The sequence below is a fragment of the Canis aureus genome, chromosome 21 (assembly GCF_053574225.1).
Source record: "Canis aureus isolate CA01 chromosome 21, VMU_Caureus_v.1.0, whole genome shotgun sequence".
In the NCBI taxonomy this organism is placed as follows: Eukaryota; Metazoa; Chordata; class Mammalia; order Carnivora; family Canidae; genus Canis; species Canis aureus.
Genome location: NC_135631.1, coordinates 22130451 through 22141846, shown reverse-complemented (window position 1 = coordinate 22141846; position 11396 = coordinate 22130451). Strand labels below are relative to the sequence as shown.

Below are 11396 nucleotides of genomic sequence, written 5' to 3'. Positions count from 1 at the left end.
GGGGGCGGAGCCTGGGGCGGGGCGGGGCCTGGGGCGGGGCGGAGCCTGGGGCGGGGGCGGAGCCTCGGCGGGGGCGGGGCCTGCGGGCGGAGTGGGGGCGGAGCCCGCTCCACCGAGGCTATAAAGGCGGGCGGGGCCGCGCGCGCAGGCTGCGCAGGGTCTGCGGCGGGATCGCGGGTGCGGGCAGGTAAGGCCCGAGGAGGCCCCGCGCGCGCTCACCGGCGGCGGGGCCCGGGCGGCGGGAGACCCCGGGGAGGGCGGGGTGGGGCGTCCTCCCCAGGCCCCTCGCTGCCGCCCGAGGCCCGCCGCATCCTCGCCCCGGGGGCGCCCCGAGAGCCCGGCAGAAGTCTGTCTTGCTTTAGCAGAAAGAGAAGGGCGGGAAGAGGGCGCTCTTTCCGAAACACCCCCGAGTCCCGCGCGCCGAGCCCCCCCGCCCGCCTGGCTGGGAACCGGAGCTGTGACGGGGGCAGCGACGGCGCGCCCGGGAGGAGGGGGCCCGTCCCGCGCGGACCCGGACGCTGTGGAATCGGGGGGAGGGCGGGGCCGAAACGGGGACAGTTGAAGTCCAGCGTGACGGGGCGGGGGCGGGGGTGCGGGGCGGGGACAGGTGTCCCGGCGGCTCGTGCCCGAGTTAGGGAGACGCAGCCCCCCGGGCCCCGGACAGGTGCCAGGTCACCTGTTCCGTTTCTGCCCGTCGCCGACACACGCGCTCGGGGGCCGGGAAGCGGCTCCTGGCAGGTGCCGAGCGGCCCCGGGACCCACCCGGGCGGAGGCCTCCGAACCTCGGGCCTCGCGTGTGCTCGAAGCCCGCGGGAGGCGCCGCGCGTGGGAAGGCTTGGCCCTGCCGACGGTGTCTCCCCTCCTCGCTGTCACGGCCGTGTGACCCGCCGATTGCTCCAGAAACCGGGTAGCTCCTCGCGGCGGTGACTTCCCCGGAGAGGTCGGGGGTGGGGGCGCCCAAGGAGACCGGCTCCCCAGCCCTCCCGGCTGCAGCGCTTCCCCTTCTTTCTCTACAGGCCACCCCGTCAGTGTCACAGCTTTTAGAGACAGAGCCCCCGCAGGTTAGCTTGTGATAATAAACAGCTTTTGAAGTGGGCGGAGAGACCTCATAGTAGAGGTTTGTGTGTGTGTGTATGTGTTTTTTTTTTTAACGATTTATTTATTCATGAGAGACACAGAGAGGCAGAGACACGGGCAGGGTCCCTGCGGGGAGCCCGATGCGGGACTCGATCCCAGGACCCCGGGGTCACGCCCTGAGCCCAAGGCAGATGCGCAGCCACTGAGCCCCCCAGGCGCCCCCAGACTAGTAGAGTTAACCCAGAGATGGCTTTGGGTTCAGTGCTCGGGGAAACCCCTCTTTCTTCTCCCACTTTGCCTGCCTTGCCTGGCTTAGCCTGCTGGTGGCTGTGGCTCTGGAATCCATCTGCAGTGGGTGTACGGGAGGAGCCGTGGTGAATTGGCACTTCCCTAGCAAGCTTAGGTGGCACAGCGTAGTAGTCCAGGGCCTGGGCATCAGGCCGGGGTTGTTTTGTTTTTGTTTTTAAAGATTTTATTTATTCATGAGAGACAGAGAGAGAGAGGCAGAGACACAGGCAGAGGGAGAAGCAGGCCCTGTGCAGGGAGCCTGATGCAGGATTCGATCCCGGGACTCCAGGATCACACCCTGGGCGGAAGGCAGGCGCCAAACTGCTGAGCCACCCTGGGATCCCCCTCGGTCCAGGGTTTGAATCTTGCCTGGGTGGGTAATCTGAGCAAGCTATTTAACCTCACCTTTGAGTCAGTAAAATATGAGGCCTTATTTCATAGGGTATTATATGGATCAAAGGAAACAATTCCTGGAAATCAGTTTGGCACCTGTCTGCGGAGGACAAGTGGCGGCTCTTAGTATTTCGGGTACCCTTGTGACCCCAGGGCGATGGTCCCTGTTCCCCACAGTGCAGGGGGACAGGGGGGCATCTTACTTCCAGATCTCTAAGGAAGGCACGCAGAGCTCTGAATGTTCACTAAGGGGGTGGGGTGGGGTGGCAACATTTCCAGACCCTGGTTATTCACTCTGGGAGGAAGTTTAAAACCTCAAGGTAGGTAGGGAGTTGCCTCACAGAGGACAACCCATGCCTGGAACTGCGTGCTCCTGGATTTTCAAAACAGGAACAGGAAACCTCAGTGTAAGGAAGATAGCCCATTATGCTGAGTGGTCTGGAAGATAAAAGCCCACATAAAATCCACTTTAGAGTGAGGAGAGCAGGTGTGTGATGGAATTCATCTTTCACAGATATGAGCTCTTGAAACAAGGCAAATTAAAAATTCGAGGCCAGCTCTTTGAACAGCCGCCAGGTGGCCACAAAGGAAAACACGCCCAGAGTCACTTGAGGTTTTCCAAATGGGAAGACGTGTTTTTATCTACACCCCAGATCTTTGTGAGATATCTTCACTGAACCATCGGCTTCTGTGCATGTGTAATCTTAAGGGGTAGGGCCGGGAGGAGGCTATCTCCTGAGGCCTTCTCTGGAAAGCTCCCTAGCTCTCGGGGCCCTGGAACACATGGCAGAGAAGGTCCTCGTAAGGGAAGCTGCAGATTCATGTGCTTTGGAGAGTTTTGGGGTGATCTCTCTGGCAGCAGGACCTCCAGGTGGCCGGGAGGGGCTGTCCATTATGACGGTGATTTTCTGTTTGTCTCTTCCCTCTGATGTAATGACTTCTCTGACCTGAGTGACTGATTTCTCTGTAGACGTCTCCGCACGCATGGCCACAGCAGGCACTGTGTGTGCCCACGGTGACAGGGAGGCAAAGCTTCGGGTCTCTGACAGTAATGTTTCGCCACTTGTGAGTTACCAGGCCCCGGTGAATGGAAGCGGGATCCACCCAGTGTGGCTCTGCAACAGCTTGTTGCCTTGGGACAGGTAACTTCATTCCCTGAGCCTCCACAATTTTCCCATAAAATGAGAACAGCTGGGTTCTAGTTTTTAAAGGACTCTCCTAGCCTCAAAGTCCATCTGCCTCTCAGGCTCCTAGGATCGGTGACTAAACTGATGGGTCTCTGAGTCTCCTGGAACCAGCGCTGAGTTTAAAAGTCTCTTACCTAGTCACCTCAGCTCCACTAATTTATTTAGCAGCTAAAATCACAGGGAGTCGCTCCTCCAGAGAGTTCAACTGTGGTTAAGAGCTCAGACCTGGGTCTAAATGCTGCCCTAACCATGAACCAGTTTTCTATTGCTACTGAAGACAAATTACCACAAATTTGGCAGCTTCACACCGGTTTATTAATCTTATGGTTCTGTTTGTCAGAAGTATGTCACGGCCTCACTGGGGCTGCGTTCCTTTCTGGAGGCTTTCTGGGAGAATCCATTCCTTGATCATTCAGGTTATTGGCACAATACAATCCTGTGGTTGGAGGACTGAGGTATTTCCTGGCCGCATGTCAGTTGAGGACTATTCCAAAGGCCACCTATATAGTCCTCGGCTGTGGCCTCACTTCATCCGTCTGCAAAACTCAGCAGTAGTAGGAGAGCTTCATCCTCCTCCCTGAATCTCTTGCCTCTTCTTTTTTTTTTTTAAGGTGGTTTTTGTTTTTGTTTTGTATGTAGAGATAGAGAGTACATGAGCAGTAGGAGAGAGGCATAGGGAGGAGAGAGAATTTTAAGCAGGCCTCTTGTCCAGAATGAGCGCAGTGTGGGGCTTGATTGCACAACCCTGAGATCATGACCTGAACCGAAATTAAGAGCCAGATGTCTAACCAACTGAGCCACCCAGGCACCCCAAGATTTTATTTATTTTTATTATTTTTTAAAGATTTTATTTATTCATGAGAGAGACAGAGAGAGGCAGAGGCAGAGGGAGAAGCAGGGTCCCTGCAGGGAGCCCGATGTAGGACTTGATCCCAGGGCCCCAGGATGACAACCTGAGCTGAGGGCAGACAGTCAACCACTGAGCCACCCAGGTGCGCCAAGATTTTTTTTTTTTTTTTTTCAAGATTTTATTTTTAAGTAATCTCTACGCCCAACTTGGGGCTTGAACTTACAACCCTAAGAGTTGCACGCACCACCAACTGAGCCAGCCAGGTCCCCTCTTGCTTCTACTTTCACATCCGACAGACCCTACTGCCTTCCTCATCCTTTTTATTGTAATCACCCACGTGATGCTGGATAATCTAGAACCATCTGCAGCCTTAATCTTATTTACAAAGTCGCTAAGGGAAAAAAAAAACAAAACAAAGTCGCTAAGGGTGCCGGTATTCACAGGTGCCCCGAATTAGGACACGGACCTCTCTGGGGGAGAGAGGCGTTATTTATCCTACTTTATCAGTGTTGCCCAAGTTCGTTCCCTTCCTCAACCGTCAGCTCCCACCTTTTGTAAACAGAGGCAGACATTAAATTTACTTTACAACATTGTGTGAGGATTAAATGCAGTTACCACGTCAAGCAGCAACATAGCAACTGGCCATAATTTTTGCTCACTGAAAGAAATAAGTGTGTGCTTATGGCAGGCATTCGGTGACATCAGATCCAGTGTAATCTCGTGGGCCCTTAAAAGAAGAAGGCTTTATTTAATCAGAACTGACAGCTTCTCTCTTAGCATTGTTAGACACTCTTCCAACCCTATCTAAAGTAATGTCACCCTTGTCCCAGGTCAGTCACTAACCCAGTGCTTCCCAGTATGTGCCTGGTTAGAAACACCGGAGACTCAGAACTCCTAGGGATGGGGCTCCGCATCTGTGCTGAACCACCCTCCAGATGATTCTTGTGCCACTCGGGTTTCAGAACCAGTGCTGTTCCTTTATTTTATTTTCTTCCTCGTCTTTCGCACTAGCTGGCATCCACCTCCGCTAGATTGGGAGCGAGGGCTTTGCCTGGTTCCATAGTTAATTGTAACGCAGCGCCTGGCACAACAGCTGCTCACGGCAGGCTCCTGCATGACTGTTGTGGGATGAATGGGGTGTAGGTGTTGAGACTGAACCTACTTCACGGTAGGAAAGAGACCCACCAGGGAATTCCTTTTGTCTGCTTCAGTTATGTCATCAAACAGTTGGTGTTAAATGCTTCGTGTTTAAATTCCTGTGGATTGTTTAGATAGACAGATACTTGGAAGGGCTGGTTGGGTTTTTTGGATGGATGGTCTTTGTTTTCCTTTTAAAATAATGGAATATGGGGGATGGGAAATGGAATACTGGCTCACACTATCCATAAATTTGCTACCCAAAACATTTTCAAGAACTTGATGGGGAATGCCTGTGTTTGTAAATTGGCTTGCAATGTTTTAGCATCCTCATATGTCTTGGGTGGATGCAAATGAATAAGTGAATGCACAGGTTGCTGTGCATTTATCTGCTTCGTTGTTCCTTTACCTGCTATGTTTTCATCCATATGGGGCTATAAACCCCTTGAGTCTTATTATATTTTATCATTGTATAAGATCATTATTACCCCTTCACAAGAGAGGAATGGAAGTAAAGGCATTCACTGTCTTAAATTTGTAGAAGTTGGCAGCAACGGGGGATTAGTATATTAGATCTCTCAGGACTGCTAGAAAATTGCCCAAGCCTCCTATCTTACAAAAACAGAGTATAACTAAAATCATTGCTATCAGACAGACATAGGAGGGTGTATGTACACAAAACACTTTTTTTTACCTCAAAGAAGCCGATTTTGAAAGGTGGTTTATACCACCTTTATGTTTTATTACCCAATCAGGTTTGGTAATAGAAAAATAAAAAGGGACGCCTGGGTGGCTCGGTGGTTGAACGTCTGCCTTTGGCTCAGGTCGTGATCCCTGGGGCCCTGGGATCGAGTCCTGCATCAGGCTCCCTGTGGGGGAGCCTGCTTCTCCTTCTGCCTGTGTCTCTCATGAATAAAAAATCTTTAAAAGAAAGAAAAAGAAGCTACAAGTGAAATGGTTCGTAAGTACATTAAAATATCCTGCTCTCATGTTGAGAGCTTTTTCTATAAAAATGTTTATTGTTAAGAAAATATATTTAAGCATGAATAAGCTACCATAATTATACGATCCTGTTTGCCACGAGTTCCAGAAATGTTCAAAAAAGTTAATATGGTATTCCAAGCATTGTACTTTTAGGAAAAAGTTATGAGATTTTAGCTATTTTCAGACTGGCTTTTTCCTTAAAACATTGTGACCAGCCTTTCCTATCTAGCACACCTCATGAGGTACACTTCTGCATCATGGAATTATATGCTAATTTACGTCTAGCCACCTATGTTGCCAGATTTTTACTGTTTTAAACAATGCTTCTGTGTCCTTGAGTGTTTACTTCATGCTGCAATGAAAAGCCTCTTTGGAGCACCCCTGAAGGAATCCACTTCAGAGTCAAGGTCAGAACCTCCTGGGAATACCAATCTGAACCTCCTAAGGCTGGCTTCAAGTGTGTTTTGCAACTCCAAAATGGTGTTTTGAGTAGGCTCACCCGTCTTTCTTCTGTGGACCTCATTCAGCAGGACTTTGGTCTGTTTCCAATAATTAAATTCACTGTTTACTGTTTAAATGAGTTAGCGTATTTAGAAAAGAGAGTGTTGAGGCCCTCTGGGTGCAGCTTGCATGGAAACGTTTGGTTTGGGTGGACTGGAAAAGTCATGGCAGCATTTCTGCTTCATGTCCTATCCAATGTATGCTTGATTAGGGGCATGGTTCTGAAGTCTAAACTGGAGGATGTTTTAGATGGAAGAGTTTGAAATCATGAGGTTCAATTTGTTTGTGTTTTCATTCAGAGAAAAATTTGCCAAAAGATAGGTGACATATGCCTACCAAATGGAAACATTAGTTACGTGTAGATTTGCCCAGTATTTCTAATTATGAAAGTAAAACCTGGTCCATTATAGAATAGTTGAAGAAAGTATGATAAAAAAAAGTAGAGTCAGGAAGAGAAGTAAGAAATCATAAATAATCCTGCTTAGCATTAGCTACTGTCAGCATTTGGGGGGGCATCGATAAAATAGCTTTAGAACATGAGGTGTCTTCTATCCTCCCTTGCCCCCCACTCCGTAATAACATTTTGCCCTTGGAAATTTATATTCTTTTTTTTAAATTTATTTTTATTTATTTATGATAGACATAGAGAGCGAGAGAGAGAGAGAGAGGCAGAGACACAGGCAGAGGGAGAAGCAGGCTCCATGCCAGGAGCCTGACGTGGGACTCGATCCCGGGACTCCAGGATCGCGCCCTGGGCCAAAGGCAGGCGCAAAACCGCTGAGCCACCCAGGGATCCCCGGAAATTTATATTCTTAGTAGTGGTTCGTGAAGACTTAGTCTTCTTTCTTTCTTTTTTTTTTTTTTTTAAGATTTTGTTTATTTATTTATGAGAGACACGGAGAAAGAGAGGCAGAGACACAGGCAGAGGGAGAAGCAGGCCCCATGCAGGGAGCCCGTCGAGGGACTCGATCCGGGGTCTCCAGGATCACCCCTGGGCTGAAGGCAGCTCTAAACCGCTGAGCCACCGGGGCTGCCCCCTAGTCTTATTTCAATTTGAACCACTCAACCTTGTCATCCGCACACTGGCCACTTCCTCCCTGTGATCTTTGCCCTCCTGCAGCCATGGCATGGAAGCAGCTGCTGTAACCACCAGCCAGCCATGTGGGGTGTTGGAACCGACTTGACACTCCCCCTCCAGCCCAAAAAGCTGGGGGTTGCTTTATGTTTGGGGCCCGAGATGTCCCTGGCTCATCCATTCCAGGGTGTTTGTCTGGCTTCCTCACCTAAAGCTCCTTTCTGTCCACCCTCCCGACCCCTGCCCCCCCAACCCCCCAAACCACCTCCCTACCCAGTTTCTTCCTTCCGATCACCTTGTGATGTCAGTTGTACTATAGTGGCTATGGCTTTTTGGGCGCCTTCTTGAGCACCAGGCATTGCACCACGCGTATGTGTAATTATCCCCATAATTGGCTGAATGAAGAATGAAGCCCAGGACTGAGTTAACTCACCAGCACGGAAGGGGCAGAGCCAGAAGTGTCCACGGCCTGTTGGAGCGCCCTAGACCAGACCAGAGAGCCTGTCCCTTCCCCGGGTCATTGCTGCTTCTCTGCTTTTGTTAAGACATGAGCCTTTCTTGGTGGGCAGGTACTTTCTAAGGCACTTTGTCCCGGAACCCCTGGAACCCTTCTGTGTGTGGCACCCTGTTTGTCGTGGTGCTGTCATTTATGTGAAGGACTGTTCAGATGCTCCCTCCTGCCCCATCCATTGGGGACTCTTGATGTCGCAGCCAGTCTTATCTCAGAGCTCCTGTCCCCTGTGGGGGACCTCAGATTAAAACCTTCCTCTCCCTGTCTACTCGCAGGCAGCTGTTCTTTACAGACCTGAGCCCTGTCTGACTTGAGCCCATTCTGTCTACCGGGAAACTGCAGAGCTGGAGAAGCCAGGGGAAAAACTGGCAGGGTGCTGAGGCCTGGGTTGTTCACCCCAAGGGGAGAGTAGGTGGGGGCTCTTTCTTGTCACTCATCTGGCTCCAGGCGGAGGGCATTACAGGGCAGTCTGGGTGCCAGCAGGAGGCGCTGAGGCCTCTTCCTCAAGGATCAGGGTACAGAGACCTCAAGGTCCTCTACCTCTCAGGGTCAGGGGCCAGGAAGGAAGATCCACGGATCCTCAGATAACTCGGAACAGAAGTGTAGTAGACATGCCTGTCTGAGTTAGGACAAGAGCTCTGTGTGTGGTCGGGCTTGGTAACATCCTCCACTTATTGTACTTGGCTGTGTCGTAAGCACGTATTTGTTCAGCTTGTTTTATCTGCTGAATCCTTACAGTGTTGGGAAGCGCCATACACCTGCCCCTATTACAGATGAGGTGTAATGGAGCCTTGGTGGCAATGACAGGGCCAGCCCTTATGTCCAGGCCTCTGCCACTCCAGCATCTGACCTCTTAACCACTGCCCTTGGGCACACATCTCACTTCCTCACTGTGGCCAGCGACCCCCTGGAGGGTCAGCATGGCCAGGGTGACCCCAGAGGGGAGTGAAAGTTACTCATAAAGAAAGGCCAGGCCTGGGGTGCCTGGGTGGCTCAGTGGTTGAGCGTCTGCCTCTGGCTCAGGTCATGATCCCGGGGTCCTGGGATCGAGTCCCGCATCAGGTTTCCCGTGAGGAGCCTGCTTCTCCCTCTGCCTGGGTCTCTGTCTCCCTCTGGGCCTCTCATAAATAAACAAATCTTTAAAAAAAAAAAAAAGGCCAGGCCTTGTTTGATTTTCTTCCTGGTTCCCCACACATCAGAAAGCAACCTGTCTCTTTCACCTGGGCATGACTTACTTGGTGCCAGAGCCTATTCTTTCTGCTTCTCAACTCCTCCCTGACCTTTTTCAGCCAGTTTCTGAGCAGCAGATGACCTCCAGAGGTGTAGGAATGACATTCCTAACTTAGAGGACGGTGGGGCTCACCCACCCAGAGCCCCGTCTGTCTGCCAGGCGGAAGTCCTGGCCTGTGGGGCTGAGAAGAGTAGAGCATGGAGCACCATGGTTTAGAGGTGCCCCATCTCCTGTTTCAGGATGGGGCCAGGGAAGTAGGGGCGGGATTGGGAGACCTCTTAGGTCTGCAACTCATGGTTCAGACATAGACAGCCAGAAACTCCTCTGTGTTGTGGCTTCCTTGTCAGGTAAGAGGAGGATCTGAGGCATTTCAGCCCTCCCCTTTCCTCCCCTGAGGCTCCCCGCCACACAGGTGGGCATTAATGTGATGGGACTAGTCATCAAAGCTACCTTGGTGCATACCCTCTCTACTTCCCCTGAGGGGAAGAGGTGGACAAGGTGGTGGCTCCATTGCACAGGTGGGGAGCCAGAGCTTCTGTGCACACTAAACCCTTGCCTCCTGCTCTGCTGCAGAAAGGATGCTGGTGCCTTCCAGGGTCACCCCTTTGGTCTGACACACTTAGTGGCATGGCCTGGAGAGGTGGCCCCTGCTGCCCCCCCACCCCGCCCCTGCTCAGCCAGCAGCTTGGGGCAGGGAACTCCCCTTATAGGGAAGACAGTGCCACCACCGCTGCTTAGAGGGACTGAGGCTTATTCAGAGCCAACCGCTGTGGCCAGGTGAGAGCTGGGGCGGAGCGCAGGTACTGCCCAGCCTGGTGTGCGTTGACTCCCTGCAGCTGCCTCTCTCAATAGGACGGGGAGCATTTCTTCAGTAACCTGAGGTGTGGGGGCCAGGAGAGCACCTTGGTTTTTTTCTTGGTCTGCTGACTCCTTCCCCATGTTACCTGAAGGCTCCAGGCCTTCCAGCTGTTGGCTTCTGACATAACCAGTCCTTTGCTTGGTGCATGACAACCCTCTGTGTCCCTTCCTTCCAGATTCTGTGGACAATCACAATGGGAAGCAAAGGAGGATTCATCCTGCCGGTGCTTCTGCTCATCCTGGCTGCCCTCTGCCATTCAGGTGAGTGGCCCGAGGGGACATGGATCCGGACCATCTCGGTCACTTCCATCGTAAGCTTCCTTTTTTCTTAGGCCTCAGGGGAGTGAGCTGATGCCACTGGCCTGGGGCCTGGCTTTGCTTCTTTTGCCTTCCAGTGTTAGAGGTCCTGGGCCGTGTGACCGCTCCTTCTACGTTACAGCCTTGCTCTCCTTGGAGCACCTTCCTGAGTTACAGCCCATCCTGGGCAGCAGAGCAGCTGTTTGGGGGGAGCAGGGCAGGAGGTCCATGTAGCAGCTGGAGTTTCCCCTCTCTCACAAGCTGTTGGGGACCCTAGTGGGGACCATCTTTAGAGTGCTGTGACACAGGGGGCATCTGTGTGACAGTGATGATGGTGAAGATCATAGGAGGAGCAGCAGCAGCTGGCTCACGGCATTCACACACCAACTGCTATTCTTAGCATTTTATCCGCATCGCTTCCTGAATCCTCACGTCAACCCTATGGAGTAGGTGCTGTTTTTGCCATCATTTTATAAATGACTTGACTAAGGTCCAAAGAGGAAATAATTTGTAAAATATCATACAGAATTTGAGCCCACGTGGACTGGCACCAGAGTGTCTGCTCTTAACTTCCTCCCCAGGCACCCTTCCGCAGCTCCTGGAAGTCTTTGTGTGTTCCTGAGTCTTAATTCTGTAACCGCAAAACACCTCTGAACCTGGGGCGCCTCAGTGGCTCAGTCGGTTAGACATACAACTCGATTTCGGCTCAGGTCATGATCTCAGACCACGATCTCAGGGTCATGGGATCAAGCCCTGCATCGGGCTCCACACACAGCAGGGCGTCTGCTTTTCCCTCTCCCTCTGTCTCTCCTCTCCCCCTGCCCTGCTTGCTCTGTCTCGCTTTCTCTCTCTCAAATAAATAAATAAATCCAAAAAAAAAAAAAAAAAAAAACCACCTGTGTTACTTGCTTTGCTTCATGATAAGGATCAAATGTTATTTTCTGCCTGTGTCCTGTTAGTACTGCCAGCTTTTCAGGATTTTTTTTTAAGTGGGAAAAAGGCAGAAA

The 11396-nt window shown here is 51.7% G+C and overlaps 1 long non-coding RNA gene across 1 annotated transcript; it reads left to right on the top strand.

Annotated features, from left to right (window-relative positions):
• The first annotated feature begins 108 nt into the window (after positions 1-108).
• LOC144292744 (uncharacterized) lies at positions 109-11281 on the top strand. Its single transcript, XR_013360082.1, has 5 exons — positions 109-187; positions 1017-1061; positions 2729-2900; positions 10269-10353; positions 10971-11281. It is a non-coding gene; the product is annotated as an uncharacterized LOC144292744 (long non-coding RNA).
• The last annotated feature ends 115 nt before the right edge of the window (positions 11282-11396 follow it).